General features: G+C 33.2%; 2 protein-coding genes across 2 annotated transcripts in view; both read right to left on the bottom strand.

Moving 5' to 3' along the window:
• The window catches only part of lov (jim lovell), a 103,384-nt gene that overhangs the window by 16,343 nt on the left and 74,870 nt on the right, over positions 1-12,171 (bottom strand). The gene's annotated exons all lie outside the window — the stretch shown is intronic.
• The window catches only part of enok (enoki mushroom), a 214,427-nt gene continuing 211,073 nt past the window's right edge, over positions 8,818-12,171 (bottom strand). The window contains exon 9 of the transcript XR_010752869.1: positions 8,818-8,829. The gene's annotated coding sequence lies outside the window, so the exon portion shown is untranslated. The remainder of the gene's footprint in view (positions 8,830-12,171) is intronic.

Below are 12,171 nucleotides of genomic sequence, written 5' to 3'. Positions count from 1 at the left end.
AATGAGATAAACCGTAAAGACACTAATTTAGAGATCTCTGACAGTTAATTTTACTTAATTGAAAAAAACCTCTAAGAGCATTCTTACTGAAATTATCATCATGTTGTGTTATCGAATACTCTCTAAAAAACAATATTTTAGGTTACGCACAAACATAATGAAAGTTATCTTTTTTACTTGACCATAGAAAAAAGTTTTTTTGCAATTTGAAATTTTGCCAAAATTCCGAACACACTTTCAAAAGCGTTCAAAACATTTTCATTTTTCCTGTTCAAATCCGGTGAAATTATCTGAGACTTGCGAAATTTCCAGAATCTGGAAAGCTGTGGAAATGTAATTAGGAGAAAATAGATTATCGCGTTGCGTTTGAGCTCAAATCAGTGGAAAATAGGGGGTCACTTAAAGGGGTTCCGTGGAAATTCTGCAAGTTACTGCTTGTCGAGAACATTGGAAAGGTGGAAGAATGCGTGTAGATCAAGTTGGACTCTACAGATATATTTTTGAGAGCTAATTTCTCGTTGAAAATAAAGTCACTCATGTAAATTATTATTCAAGAAATTGGAAATTGCGGACAGAAAAAAATTGATTTGTTTCTGAAAAAGCTTAAATTGTATATATCAAAGCGTTAGGGTGTACCAGAAACTTTTTTGGAAAACTAAGTGTCGTTAAAACATGCATATTTTTGAAAATTATGACAGGCAAGATATCTGTAAGTAAAAAGTACACAAAATTTTACACCACATCAGAATCACATTTAAATTTTAGCTTAAAAGATTTTAAATTAACCTATTTTCCATTTTTTTCTGCATGTAAAAAAATAGTGCAAAAACCATTAAAAATAAATTATCGACATCAAAACTTCAAGACAAATTCAAGAAGACAAAAAATACCAACTTATTATAACAAATTTCAAAAAACGATGCACTTACCTAAAAATGGCACACACTAATTTAAAATTGCAAAATATTGCAGCAATCTGGTTATTCAACTTCGAATAATAGTCTTTCGAATAAATGTCCGAATAACGCACAAAAACAAACAAACAGTTACCTAAAAAGGTACACAAAACGGTCTATAGGATGAAGTCAATAGCCGCAAATAAAAGGGCACCTGTGAGGGCCTAATCGGTAACCGAACTAACTGACTATCGGAACTAGGAACATCAGAGGGTTCGTAAGAGACCTTGTGAATGTTCTTCCTTCACTATCAATTAGAGAAAGTACCCACCTTGCTTTCTGCACCACCCTTAAATAGCCGTTCGTAGGTGAAGATGACTACCCCCTCCACAAGTGCAGTGGTTCCTGTTTCAAATTTTGAGAGTACGGAGAAATGGGTACAATGCAATAATATGACAAAATGGACGTTTATGAGAACATCTGGTTTATGGCTATTGCATCGATCATAATTAATTATTACAGTTAAATAGAAAAATAAATTGAGTATAAACGATTACAAAATACATAGATAATAGTAAGACAACTGAAGAAAAGAAAAAATAAAAAAATAAATTAGGTTTTGAAATATAGGTCAAACTCAGAATATAGGGTAAACGGATAAAAAACTGAGCTATTATCTTTGGACAGAGAGATTGTAAAATCACTTTCTGCAGGTGTGAAAGTGCGCCTGCTGCATCAGTGTCGTTTCTCTAACTAGTTAGTTCAGATTAGTTTAGATTCAGCTTAGATATTCAAATATTACATATAATAGATAATCTGTATCACTGGGCAATAATAGTTGCAGTTTTACTGTTACAATTCCTATGGCTCTCTCAAAGAAAGTTTGAGGAAACCAAATCTATCAGAATCCTTTGGGAATTCCATAGGACCTTGATAATTTGATTGTAATGATTGGTAATCATTACATTCAGGGTTGTCCATTAGGATATCTCAGTTGGAAATAACCAAAATTAAATTAATGACAGAAGATTTCATTTTGGATAAAAAATTTAGTAGAAACATAAGTTCATAAATGCTTTGCTACCGAGATAAAAGGTATTAAAGATAAAATATTTTTTAAATTCATTTATAGTTTTGTTTCATTTTTAACTCCTGGTGTTTCTGAGATATTAATATCAAATTTTTAGTGCAAGTTACTCTTCAAAGCCTACATGGTTAAACCAACCAAATTGTAAAACTCTACAGGATGATATTTCGTTTGGGTCAAGTCCCCTTTTACCATCGCAAGCATTTTTGTGGTTGACACCGAGTATCAATGACCTCAAATTGTAATTATTCTCTGTTTTATTCAGAACATTTTTTGTTTATTGCATTTTCTCGTACCTGTTTTTGTTTTCGAAATGCGCCAAAGTTTTTAACAGAGCATATCGTTGGCAGTGCTTTAGAATAGAAGGTATAAGAACTTTTACAAAAAAACTCATGATAGTTACATGAAAAATAAAGAAAAACTCATGTGAATAAGGAATTCTTCAGTCGAAACGAAGTTGGTATTTAAAAAAGTCGCCTCGAGGCGCAAAACTCTGGAAAAACCAAAAATTTACTGAAAATTCTGCTAAAATATAAGTCTCAGGAAATGACACGAAGCCTCAAAGAATCCCATTAGATCTCAAAGAAATTTTCTAAATTGCCTAAAAATAAAAAATTAAAAGTGAACAGCTAAATTCCCCTTGATGCTTTTTTAGAAAACCATACCAAATACTTCAAAATTACAAAAAAAATATTATAGCCCTAAAAATTTTATCACACTCATCTATGAGTCATCTCAAGTGGCACAGGGTTAGTAATAGATTATTCACAGGGTATTAGGTGGTTAATATTTGCGAATTATTGGCATGCAGCAAAAATAAAAACTATTGTAAACATCTAAAGTTCAATTTTTATCAAATCGCTCTATTTGTTCAGGTTTTGTCAGCGGATTGTTTGTTGGCCATATTTTCAAACCTATTATTCCTAATTAAAGCCTTTCAAGTTGAATAAACATAATTTCTCTTATCTACCTCTAAATGTGCTTTAACTGAAACATCCATATTTCAGGTACCTACATATATAATACTTTCGCATACTTTAATTAGGTAGGTAAATAATGATTAGTGTAGAAGATAAAATAACCAGACAAAAGACCAAATAAGATTTTTGTACTTAATAGGCCTTCTCACAGGGTTGTTTGTTACTAATTGAAATCAGTGGTCCTCAGGTTTGCAAATAATTTTCATGTGCTTAAGGTTACGTTTGCTTAGGCATAAGTTCAATATGCAATTTTCCTGGCTTAATCATACGTTATCAGGTATATGTACAGGGTGTCTCAAACTCATAAATAGACATGGTTTTTCACAATCCTGTGAAACGACCTTGTGAATCGAAAGGTGACAGTGATAGAATAGTCGTCACCATTCTAGTTCTGTAAATACAGGATGTTTCCAAGAAATGAATTCTGATAGATTATTTGCTGTAGAAGATAGCGGTATAGTTCAGATTAGTTGTTTTACGCGCAAATCAAAATAGCATATGTAAGTGGCAAATTTTTCTGGGGGTAGTTCAAGTTGGCATGCAAGTGGTAATATTTTTTACCGCACGCAATTGTATCTACTACGTGCGGAAGTGTCTTTACAGCACTCGATTGCTGATCGAACCGAGCACTTCCCGCCGTCCGGTCGGCAATCGGCCCTTCGCGCTATTAGGTCAACGGAATCAGCGTGCAGTAAAACATCACTCTCCTCATTTGTTAGGTAAATAACTATTTTACACAAATTCATAAATAACTCGACTTAAGAAATGTTTATAATGCATTTGTTAATACTACCAGGATTATACTGCCCCGAAAATCGGTTACCGGAACTAATAGGACTAACCTGACTAATATGGTAATTGGCTGATGAAGCGTAACTATCTTCGGTGCTCAAATAAAATTTTATGACTCTATGTATTCTTAGGATGAAATGCGGGCCACATACCGCGATTTCTCTTAGAAGTTTTGCAAAAGCTCCTTTGCGAATTCCTGAAAAGCAGCCAATAAACTAACAAAAGAACCAGACCAAATTGTTTTATGGCCCTGACTATAATAAGAGGACGTGACATATAATAAACACCCTCTAGGAGACAGGTATATTTTTCTAGGAAGAGAAAATAATATGAAGATAATAGGTTTCGATGTGTAAGGACATTTCTTTTCTTAAATCACCCGAAACATATGTTTGGGATTATGTTTGTGTATACAAGAAAGGCTTGACCAAAGAAAAGGATGTATTATTGTCACAGATGCAAGTTTAGTGGAAATTTCCCATATTGTATTTCCATAATTTATGCATTTTGTTTTTGTTACTAGGCAAGAAATAATACTCGTACATTAATAAAAAAAAAAAGGGAAGGACTACGAGGTGTGAAAACATTCAAAAGTAAAACAAGATATACGTATATATGATTTATTAAATAAATATAAATAATTAAATTTGATTATAAAAATATAAATACAAAAAAATAAATAAATAAACATAAACAAATAAATAAATAAACATATAAACAAATAAATATATATAAGACTCAATTTCTTGTAACGGATTTATACACACGCAAAAACACTGACACCAATGACTGGCCATTTACACCTTTAGGCTGTATTTTTACTTTAGCATTTCAAAACACGATTTCAAATTGTCATTTTACTACAGTATGTTACAATGTGCTTCGGCAGACATGTTCGTGGCAATGACCCATGGTACCATGTTTTTGTCCGAAAAAGATAGTTGCAAAAATATATACTCGCATTTACACAACAGATTGCCAAAGGGCATTGGCCTTTAATTAGCATTTCAGTACCCTAATAGTACAACACTCCGGGTCGAAAACGGACGACCGAAACTCGCTCCATTCATTCCATTCAGCACGGCTGACGCTAGTAGAATTGCTCGTGCCACTTGGCACGCGCTGCCAATGATCGTCACTTTTAGGGCACGTAATTGGCTAGTTTAGACAACTTGGTTCAAATCAAATTATATAAATTAAAAAAAAATAAAAATAATTAAAAAAAAGTTAAAGTGAAAAGCGTTTTGCAGGGATCGAGTGGCGCTACTGGGTGGCGTGACTAGGTCGTCCTAGTGTAGGAGCTCTTAATTTCATAACTACTTAAAATTAATATTTATTTGTTTAAGACACTATACCCGGAACCACTCGAGTGCACACCGGAAATTTTAAACAAAAAGTGGATGAAGATGATTAGAGTTGAGGAAGCACTTGATACATGAATATATCTTCGAAGACCAATTAGTAATAGAAATAATAATTGAAATTTTGAGTTGAATGACAGATTCACATAATAAATCACATGAATTAATTTAAACAAAAAGGTCCCACACATGGTGATTTAAAACTGTCTTGCATATTTTTTTAGTGTTTAAAAAAGGTTTTCTGTTACAAAACTGAGTTTAAATTTCTTTAAAATTTTAACACATTAGGCAGCAAAAGTAATTACGTTGATTTTCGATACGAGACCTCTACATGCTTATCCTCGAAACATTGTCTACTATTAGCACCTACTCATATTCTATGAATTAAATCTAATTTCGTTGTCTTCGTCATCAAGGCATTTTCTAATTCCCCGATAAACCTCATCTCTTACATGACTCAAAACACACACAAACTCCCATCAAACCCTTAAATCCCCTTCCCCCTCTTTTAATATATGCATGCGAATGTGTATGTAGCTGGAAGCCGTGACAATTATTGATTGAGAAAATCTTCCTTCTTCCACTTACGTGAAGCGGGTAAAGACAAGGGCGAGAGGGGAGGGGTGGAAAGCGGGCGGTCATTAAAACTTTTGCCTTTTCTGAAAAGAAACGGACTCATTTTCTTCGGTCGATAAACAAAGAACGACGCAGGGATTAAAAGGGGAATATGTTATAACTTGAATGAATAATTGTGCTGAGGATGAGTTTAAAATCCAGCATCGGCTGCGTTTATATCGACGAAAGGCGTTACCAGGGCGGGGTAAAAAGTACTGAATATTTTTCAACGTTTTGCAGAGATTGTTTATTTTCCTATACCATGAAGTTCAATTAAAAGGATCGACTATGAATATTGCTTTGTCTATTGACTTATTTCCAATCTCGACTAAGATATTGGTAGCGATTAGTTTACCATTCACAAAATCAAGTTCCGTTTTAATTTTGTTACGGCTTTATTATTTATTATTTTCAAAACCTAATAACACTTCCAAGCAGGCACTTTATCCATATCTTATCTTCTTCTCAAACGCTCACTTCATTTTATTTTTTCAATCACGGGCCTGCATTTTTTTTTTCGTTTAGGAGTTTTTTGCGAAAATTTATGATGTCATACTTTTAAGAGCTAATTAATAAAAAGCAGGTAAATTTGTGCAATTCATTTTATGAGGTATTGTTAAAAATCGAAGAGCACTAACATCTAAGTTTAGAAAAGAGGTTTTTTAATATTTTTTGGATATCTTGAGAAATATTTGTAATTTTCTTTTTAAATATCGCGTTTATTTATTTGTAGCTTTGTTTCTGCATCTTTACAAAGAGTTTCTTAAATATTTTAATTTGACAATTTCGATTCTATATCATAAATTTTATGACTTTTTTCTCCCAGTTGCTGATTTTCTGTTATTGATATCCGCAGTAAGTGATTTGAACTTCATTCAACCCCTTTAACGTTGTTATGCTATATTCAAAACACGTATTGTGAAACCAACTTGCTAATATTCCTCATATACTTTGTCTTCCTTAAGGCCAATATAGCAGAATTCTGTTAATTTAACCAAGCAGCTAATTTCCATGGAAACGTAGAAGTTCGACAAGTCGCGGCTGTCATTTCAGTTTTCTATGGAAGTTGTCTGGTTGGAAAATACATCATGATCCTTACATTAAAATTGCTTTTAGTTTCTGAAATGCAGAATTACACTGAAACCTATTCCACGTTTGTGGAAACCTCATTTTGAATGCTCCATAGCGCCAATGTGGTCAATGGACTCTAGTTTAGGTCTCAATTGGCTTGAAAAATTAGTCAAATTGGTTGACTTGAAGAACTCCATAATTCTGTCTCGTAAAATCTCTTTCCTTACAAACGTACGGTAAAGTTGCTTTAACGTTATCGTAAGTCTACTACTATGTACTATTAATTAAATTGGATGTCTTTTTATGTGTATTATATAATGGCGCATTTGTTATTAATGTAATTCCATAAATGTTACTTAGTTTTGTATGTGCCATGGTGTGGAATATACAAAGTTCCATCCAAAGAAAAAAGTAACATTTATTTAAATCTGGTAGTCGCGGTGGCCAGTGCTGGAGGTATTTATTTCCATGAGTTGTTCATCAGTTTGGAAACTGTTGATTTAAGAACTCCCGAATGTCCATCCTGAAATGAGGAGGCGCACTGTCGTGCATAAACCACATTTCGCAACGTAATTGTGATAAAGGCAAATCCTTCAGTTGCTCCAGGACCAATCAAATATCACCCAACAATATCTACCCACAGGTTTATTTTAAATTCTCTTTAGAAATGATGAAATATTGTAGCATGTGGATTTTAATCCGAATATTCATGACTGTTGTCAGATTTGTAATTCCTCTCCGTGTAAAGCAAGCTTCATCCGTGTAGGGAGTAATCCTCTAAAAACCAATTTTTTGATCAAGAATGAAATCACAAAAAGTCATCCTTGGCTCTAAGTCTTGTGGTAAAACTTCTTAAACTTTTTGAAAATATTCATCGAATTATTCCGCCGTTCAGTTCGATGGATCGTGGGCCGTGGCGTATTAAATTGCCAGGATAGTCTTTAAGTATATCTATGTCAATTACCTGATTGCCTATGATCATTTTTGAGACTTAAATAAATCACGTTGTTTTGAGTATAGTAAACTTATAGCATCATTCACCTTAAAAATGTTTTATGAATGTTTCAGAACTTCAAGCTGTCTGGTCTAACTAATGTGAACAAACCAGAAAATGTAGCATATTTGACATTCAATTCCTCAAAAAAAATTCCTTGTCTTCAGAAAGCTACAGTACTATCTAACAGATTCGGAATACTTTTACGTTTTGTTTAATATAGTGAAACTTAATTTAAAGGGAATCGAAATTATAATATTTTCTACCACAAAAATATCGGATTTTGAAGATTTTTAGCTCGGTTTTCTATTTAAATGTTTGAGTTTGGAAGGTTTAACTTAGCCAACTTGCAATCTGCAATTGAATTGGAATGGTCACAATTAGATAGATTTTTAGGTCATTTTGCGGAGAATTTTTTGCATATGAAAAAAATAAATCTACAGAGAGGTAAATAAATAAATTATGAAAAACGTAAATTAATTATCTCTGCCTGTAGAGCTCCTGTATAATTCTTAGCTGCTTCTACAGTAATAGATGGCGATGCCATTATAAACTTTACCCTGGCTATCAAAATACATATACCCATACCTATATATTTATCCTCAAATTTGGTCAAACTCACCTTGGAAAAATTTGCTCCTCCATTTTTCATGCATTTTAAAGCATACGTTTTTTGTTCAAATATGAATTTTTAGCTGCGCACTAATTAGAATTACAGTCACCATTCTCGAGTATTGCATTTCTAACTATAAAACATAATAATTATGGCTTATATTAGATAATTACGGTGAACTCTAACGCTTACCCTGCAACAGTCACACGTGGTACCATGCAACAAAATTTACTAAACACTTCTGCTAGCTTTGAATTTTCCTGTTATAAAACCTTTTTGAGACTTTTAACTAGTAATACTGATCTATAAACGTTACAAACTGCTTTCGTTAAAAAAATCCCAAGTAAAAAAAAAAATACTAAAAGGGAACTTCGAAGTCTAAAGGAACAAAGTTCATATGCATGGTACCTTTCACAATACCTTATGTCGGTTGTACGTTCCTAGCATGGTAATTACAGCAGACAAGACAAGCATGTGAAATACTGATATTTGGAATGCGAGGGTATTTCCAACGTTTTACGCCCTGATTTTAACCCTTTTATTCGCCCAACTGGACAAAATACCGAAAACACTTTCCCATCACGGTTTTTTTTATAGAATCGAACAATAATTGGATGTTGAAAATTACTGCCAAATGAAACTTCTGAGTGTCGGTGAGACTGTTACGGTAAACCATTGTGTGAATTATGCAAAGATTGAGAAATTAACAAAAGGTCTCGGTGTGAGATGCATGATTGTGGATTTTATGCGTGATGTAAATTTGTGGGGCACATTCGTCGGGTAGTTGAGAGAAAGGTCGTTTGTCTTGTATAAGACTTCTGAGAAGTCATTGATCGATGATGAAAAAAACCAATGTTGTTCGTCTATATAAATTTTTCCGAAGGGAGAAATTACTATTTCAAGTAGGCAGGAATTCATCAAGTCCACTTAAAAATGATTTTACTTGAAAAATAGATGCCTGACTTGATGTCAAGCTTTTTAAAACAGCTTGAGGCTTGAGGAAAATTTAAAGACCCATTTCATAGGGTAATGCAGTGCATTAAATGCAGGCCGAGTTCTAATATCTCAGAAAACAAATTCTTTTGTTAGAATTCAAATTAAAGGTATTCGATTGTTGCAGACATACTTTCTAAACAAAAAAATAGTTACCCTTCCATGCATTTAATGCACAGAATAATGGTGTATCAGCAAAGAGGAATTTTTATGCAGCTACTCCAAAATTAGTTTCCAATTTTTTTCTTTGAATAATTCTTTGTATAATATTCTCTCTAAACCAGATTTCAATAAAATTGAGAAATTTTGTCTTAAAAAATTCAGGTGCGTTTGGACAATTATTTATTTCGGGTTTTTTTCTTGAGGTCTCCTCAACAGGAATTTCCGCATTCTGTTTCTGGGTTTAAAAAACGTATGATAAAATTCGCTTTATTTACAGTTTTAATATGACTAAATTGCTGTAACTTGGAACTTGGAAAAATATAGAAAACATTTGTAATTTATAACATTTGAACTTAAATATCTCCGAAACATAACAGAGATATTTTAATGCGGCTTGAAATGTATTAAGGTGGACTGTTGGGCTTAGGTAAAGGTGTGATTTATAAAACCAATAAAATACCCGATGATTTTCCTCCAACGTCACTTTTTTCAAAACACACTTTTCCTTTTATTCTACATCGTAGAAGCAGCAGTAGCTCTCGGGGTTTTTGGAAAAAGTCGTAGTTTTTCATAAATCAATATACGTCTACTTCAAGTTGTCTTTAAATATCTTTCTAATTTTCTTAATGTGTTTCGAAGTTCCAGCGATTGTTCTTAAATAATTTATATTTCCAGCAATCCATTTATTCTTCATGTTAGATTTTTCAAGTAACACAAAACTGAATGAAATAAAAAATTATATCAAGCGTTCAATTCCTAATATCACATAATGGTCACATAATTCAATGTGAATCCCAAAGCGGAAAGTTCATTATAGTCAAACTTATTATTTATTGATACGTATCCTTTACCTACTGATAGTAATCCCTCTTTTCCGTATTCGAGAGAGTAATGACTACTCTGAAGCTAGATCACAAGTTGCCTTAAAAAGTGTGCAAATGAAATGCAAACGCGTAAGCAGAAAAAATAACTAAGAAATTGGTAAAGTCATTGCTGAATTTGGCATTTTACATCTTCAATCCTTTTGCTGCAATCAATATGGAAGCAATAGATAAAAAAATTAGTCAAACAGCGAATTATATCGATTCCTTCCTTTAGCATTGTCTGCTGCAAGTCTTAATTTACATGACAAAAGTATACAATATGTATATGAGAAGACGTACCGTATGCCACGACCGTTTGCGTGATTTAACGAAATTTATATGCTTTAATCAATAAAGAGAATCGTGTGGCCATCAAAAGCAGGTAGATGAAAAGTCCTCGCTGCATGGCAAAAATAATTTAAAGAAAACTACATAGTTTAATGTTTATTTTCAATTAATCGGATGTAAAATCAGGTCAATGGGAAACGGAAATTTTCTTAGTTCGAACTCAGGAAACATTAGAAATCCTCCTACTGACATTTAGTCCCCTTCTTCTTCTTCATTAATAAAACTACATACGTTTAATCTATGAAGCTTTCCTGCTTTGTACTTGCACTTATACTTTTGGATCGGCCCACGGTAAACAATACAGACTGATTATTATTCGTGGGGCAACTTTCGCTTTTGTAGTGGAACAAACATACATTACCCTCCCGCAATTAAACATGTTTGTTGACAGGCTAAGACGTCGCTAAGTCTTCTGCTGATTAATTAATAAAGCATATGCAAGCAAAACCATCCGACAAAATCCTTTGAAATTTAAACTCTTTAAGACGGCGCGCTTTGATGTTCCATGTGTAATAAATTGTTATATGTTGTAAGAAAGTTTTTTCTAGTAAAATGATTTTCTAATTTTGGCAAATAAAAATGCCAGTTTCTGTAATCAAAGCCAGTGCCCAAACGGGTCTCATTTCGTAACTAGTTACGGAATAAAACGAAGTTCCTTCGTCTCAAAATTCTTCAACGCAAAGTCTATTTTCGTAGTACGTTTCACATTATTACTGCAGTGCTTCCAAGATAAGGATGGCTTACCGACGATATCAAAATCCATGTAAGATAGGGCGATAACCGGAAAACTTTAATTTTATTAAGTTATCATGAAGAGGGGAAAAAATGGGAAGGAAGTACAGAAAATCATTTTAATGTGCATTTAAATGGACTCGGGAAAGAATTAAAAACACTCCTGCAGAGCGCATCATTATCTTCCACAGAGTGTATGGGACATTTAGATAAACAGAGAATAAATGACACTGATAAACATGTTCAATCTATAATGCTCATATGAAAGTGCGGTAGTGCAGTAAATAGTATAACTAAAGTCTGTTTCAATTAAGGTTTATTGCAGCAAGAAGGTTGGAAAAGCTATAATAGTTCATATTTACCATCGCATTACAAGGTCGGCTTTTGTTGATCTAAGGTGGTACCACCTAACTAATCGCATTTTAGAATAAATGTTGTGTTGTGAATATGGATAATTCACATCTTTAATAGATAAATATTCGGAGTATTCGAGCCAAACTTGTGCATTGAGGGTGAACGTCCTTTCTGAAGCAATTTTTCGGTTTAATTACCAATCAGATATTATCTGGTTATAATATAACCTTTTTTAATGGAGAATTGGAGAATATGCTTCCAGACATGGAGACTTGGCACAAAGGCGGTTTTGTTTGCCCATGTAGTGTAT

The sequence above is a fragment of the Euwallacea similis genome, chromosome 30 (assembly GCF_039881205.1).
Source record: "Euwallacea similis isolate ESF13 chromosome 30, ESF131.1, whole genome shotgun sequence".
Lineage (NCBI taxonomy): Eukaryota > Metazoa > Arthropoda > Insecta > Coleoptera > Curculionidae > Euwallacea > Euwallacea similis.
Note: the sequence above shows the minus strand (reverse complement) of the source record. Positions and strands in the feature narration are given on the sequence as shown.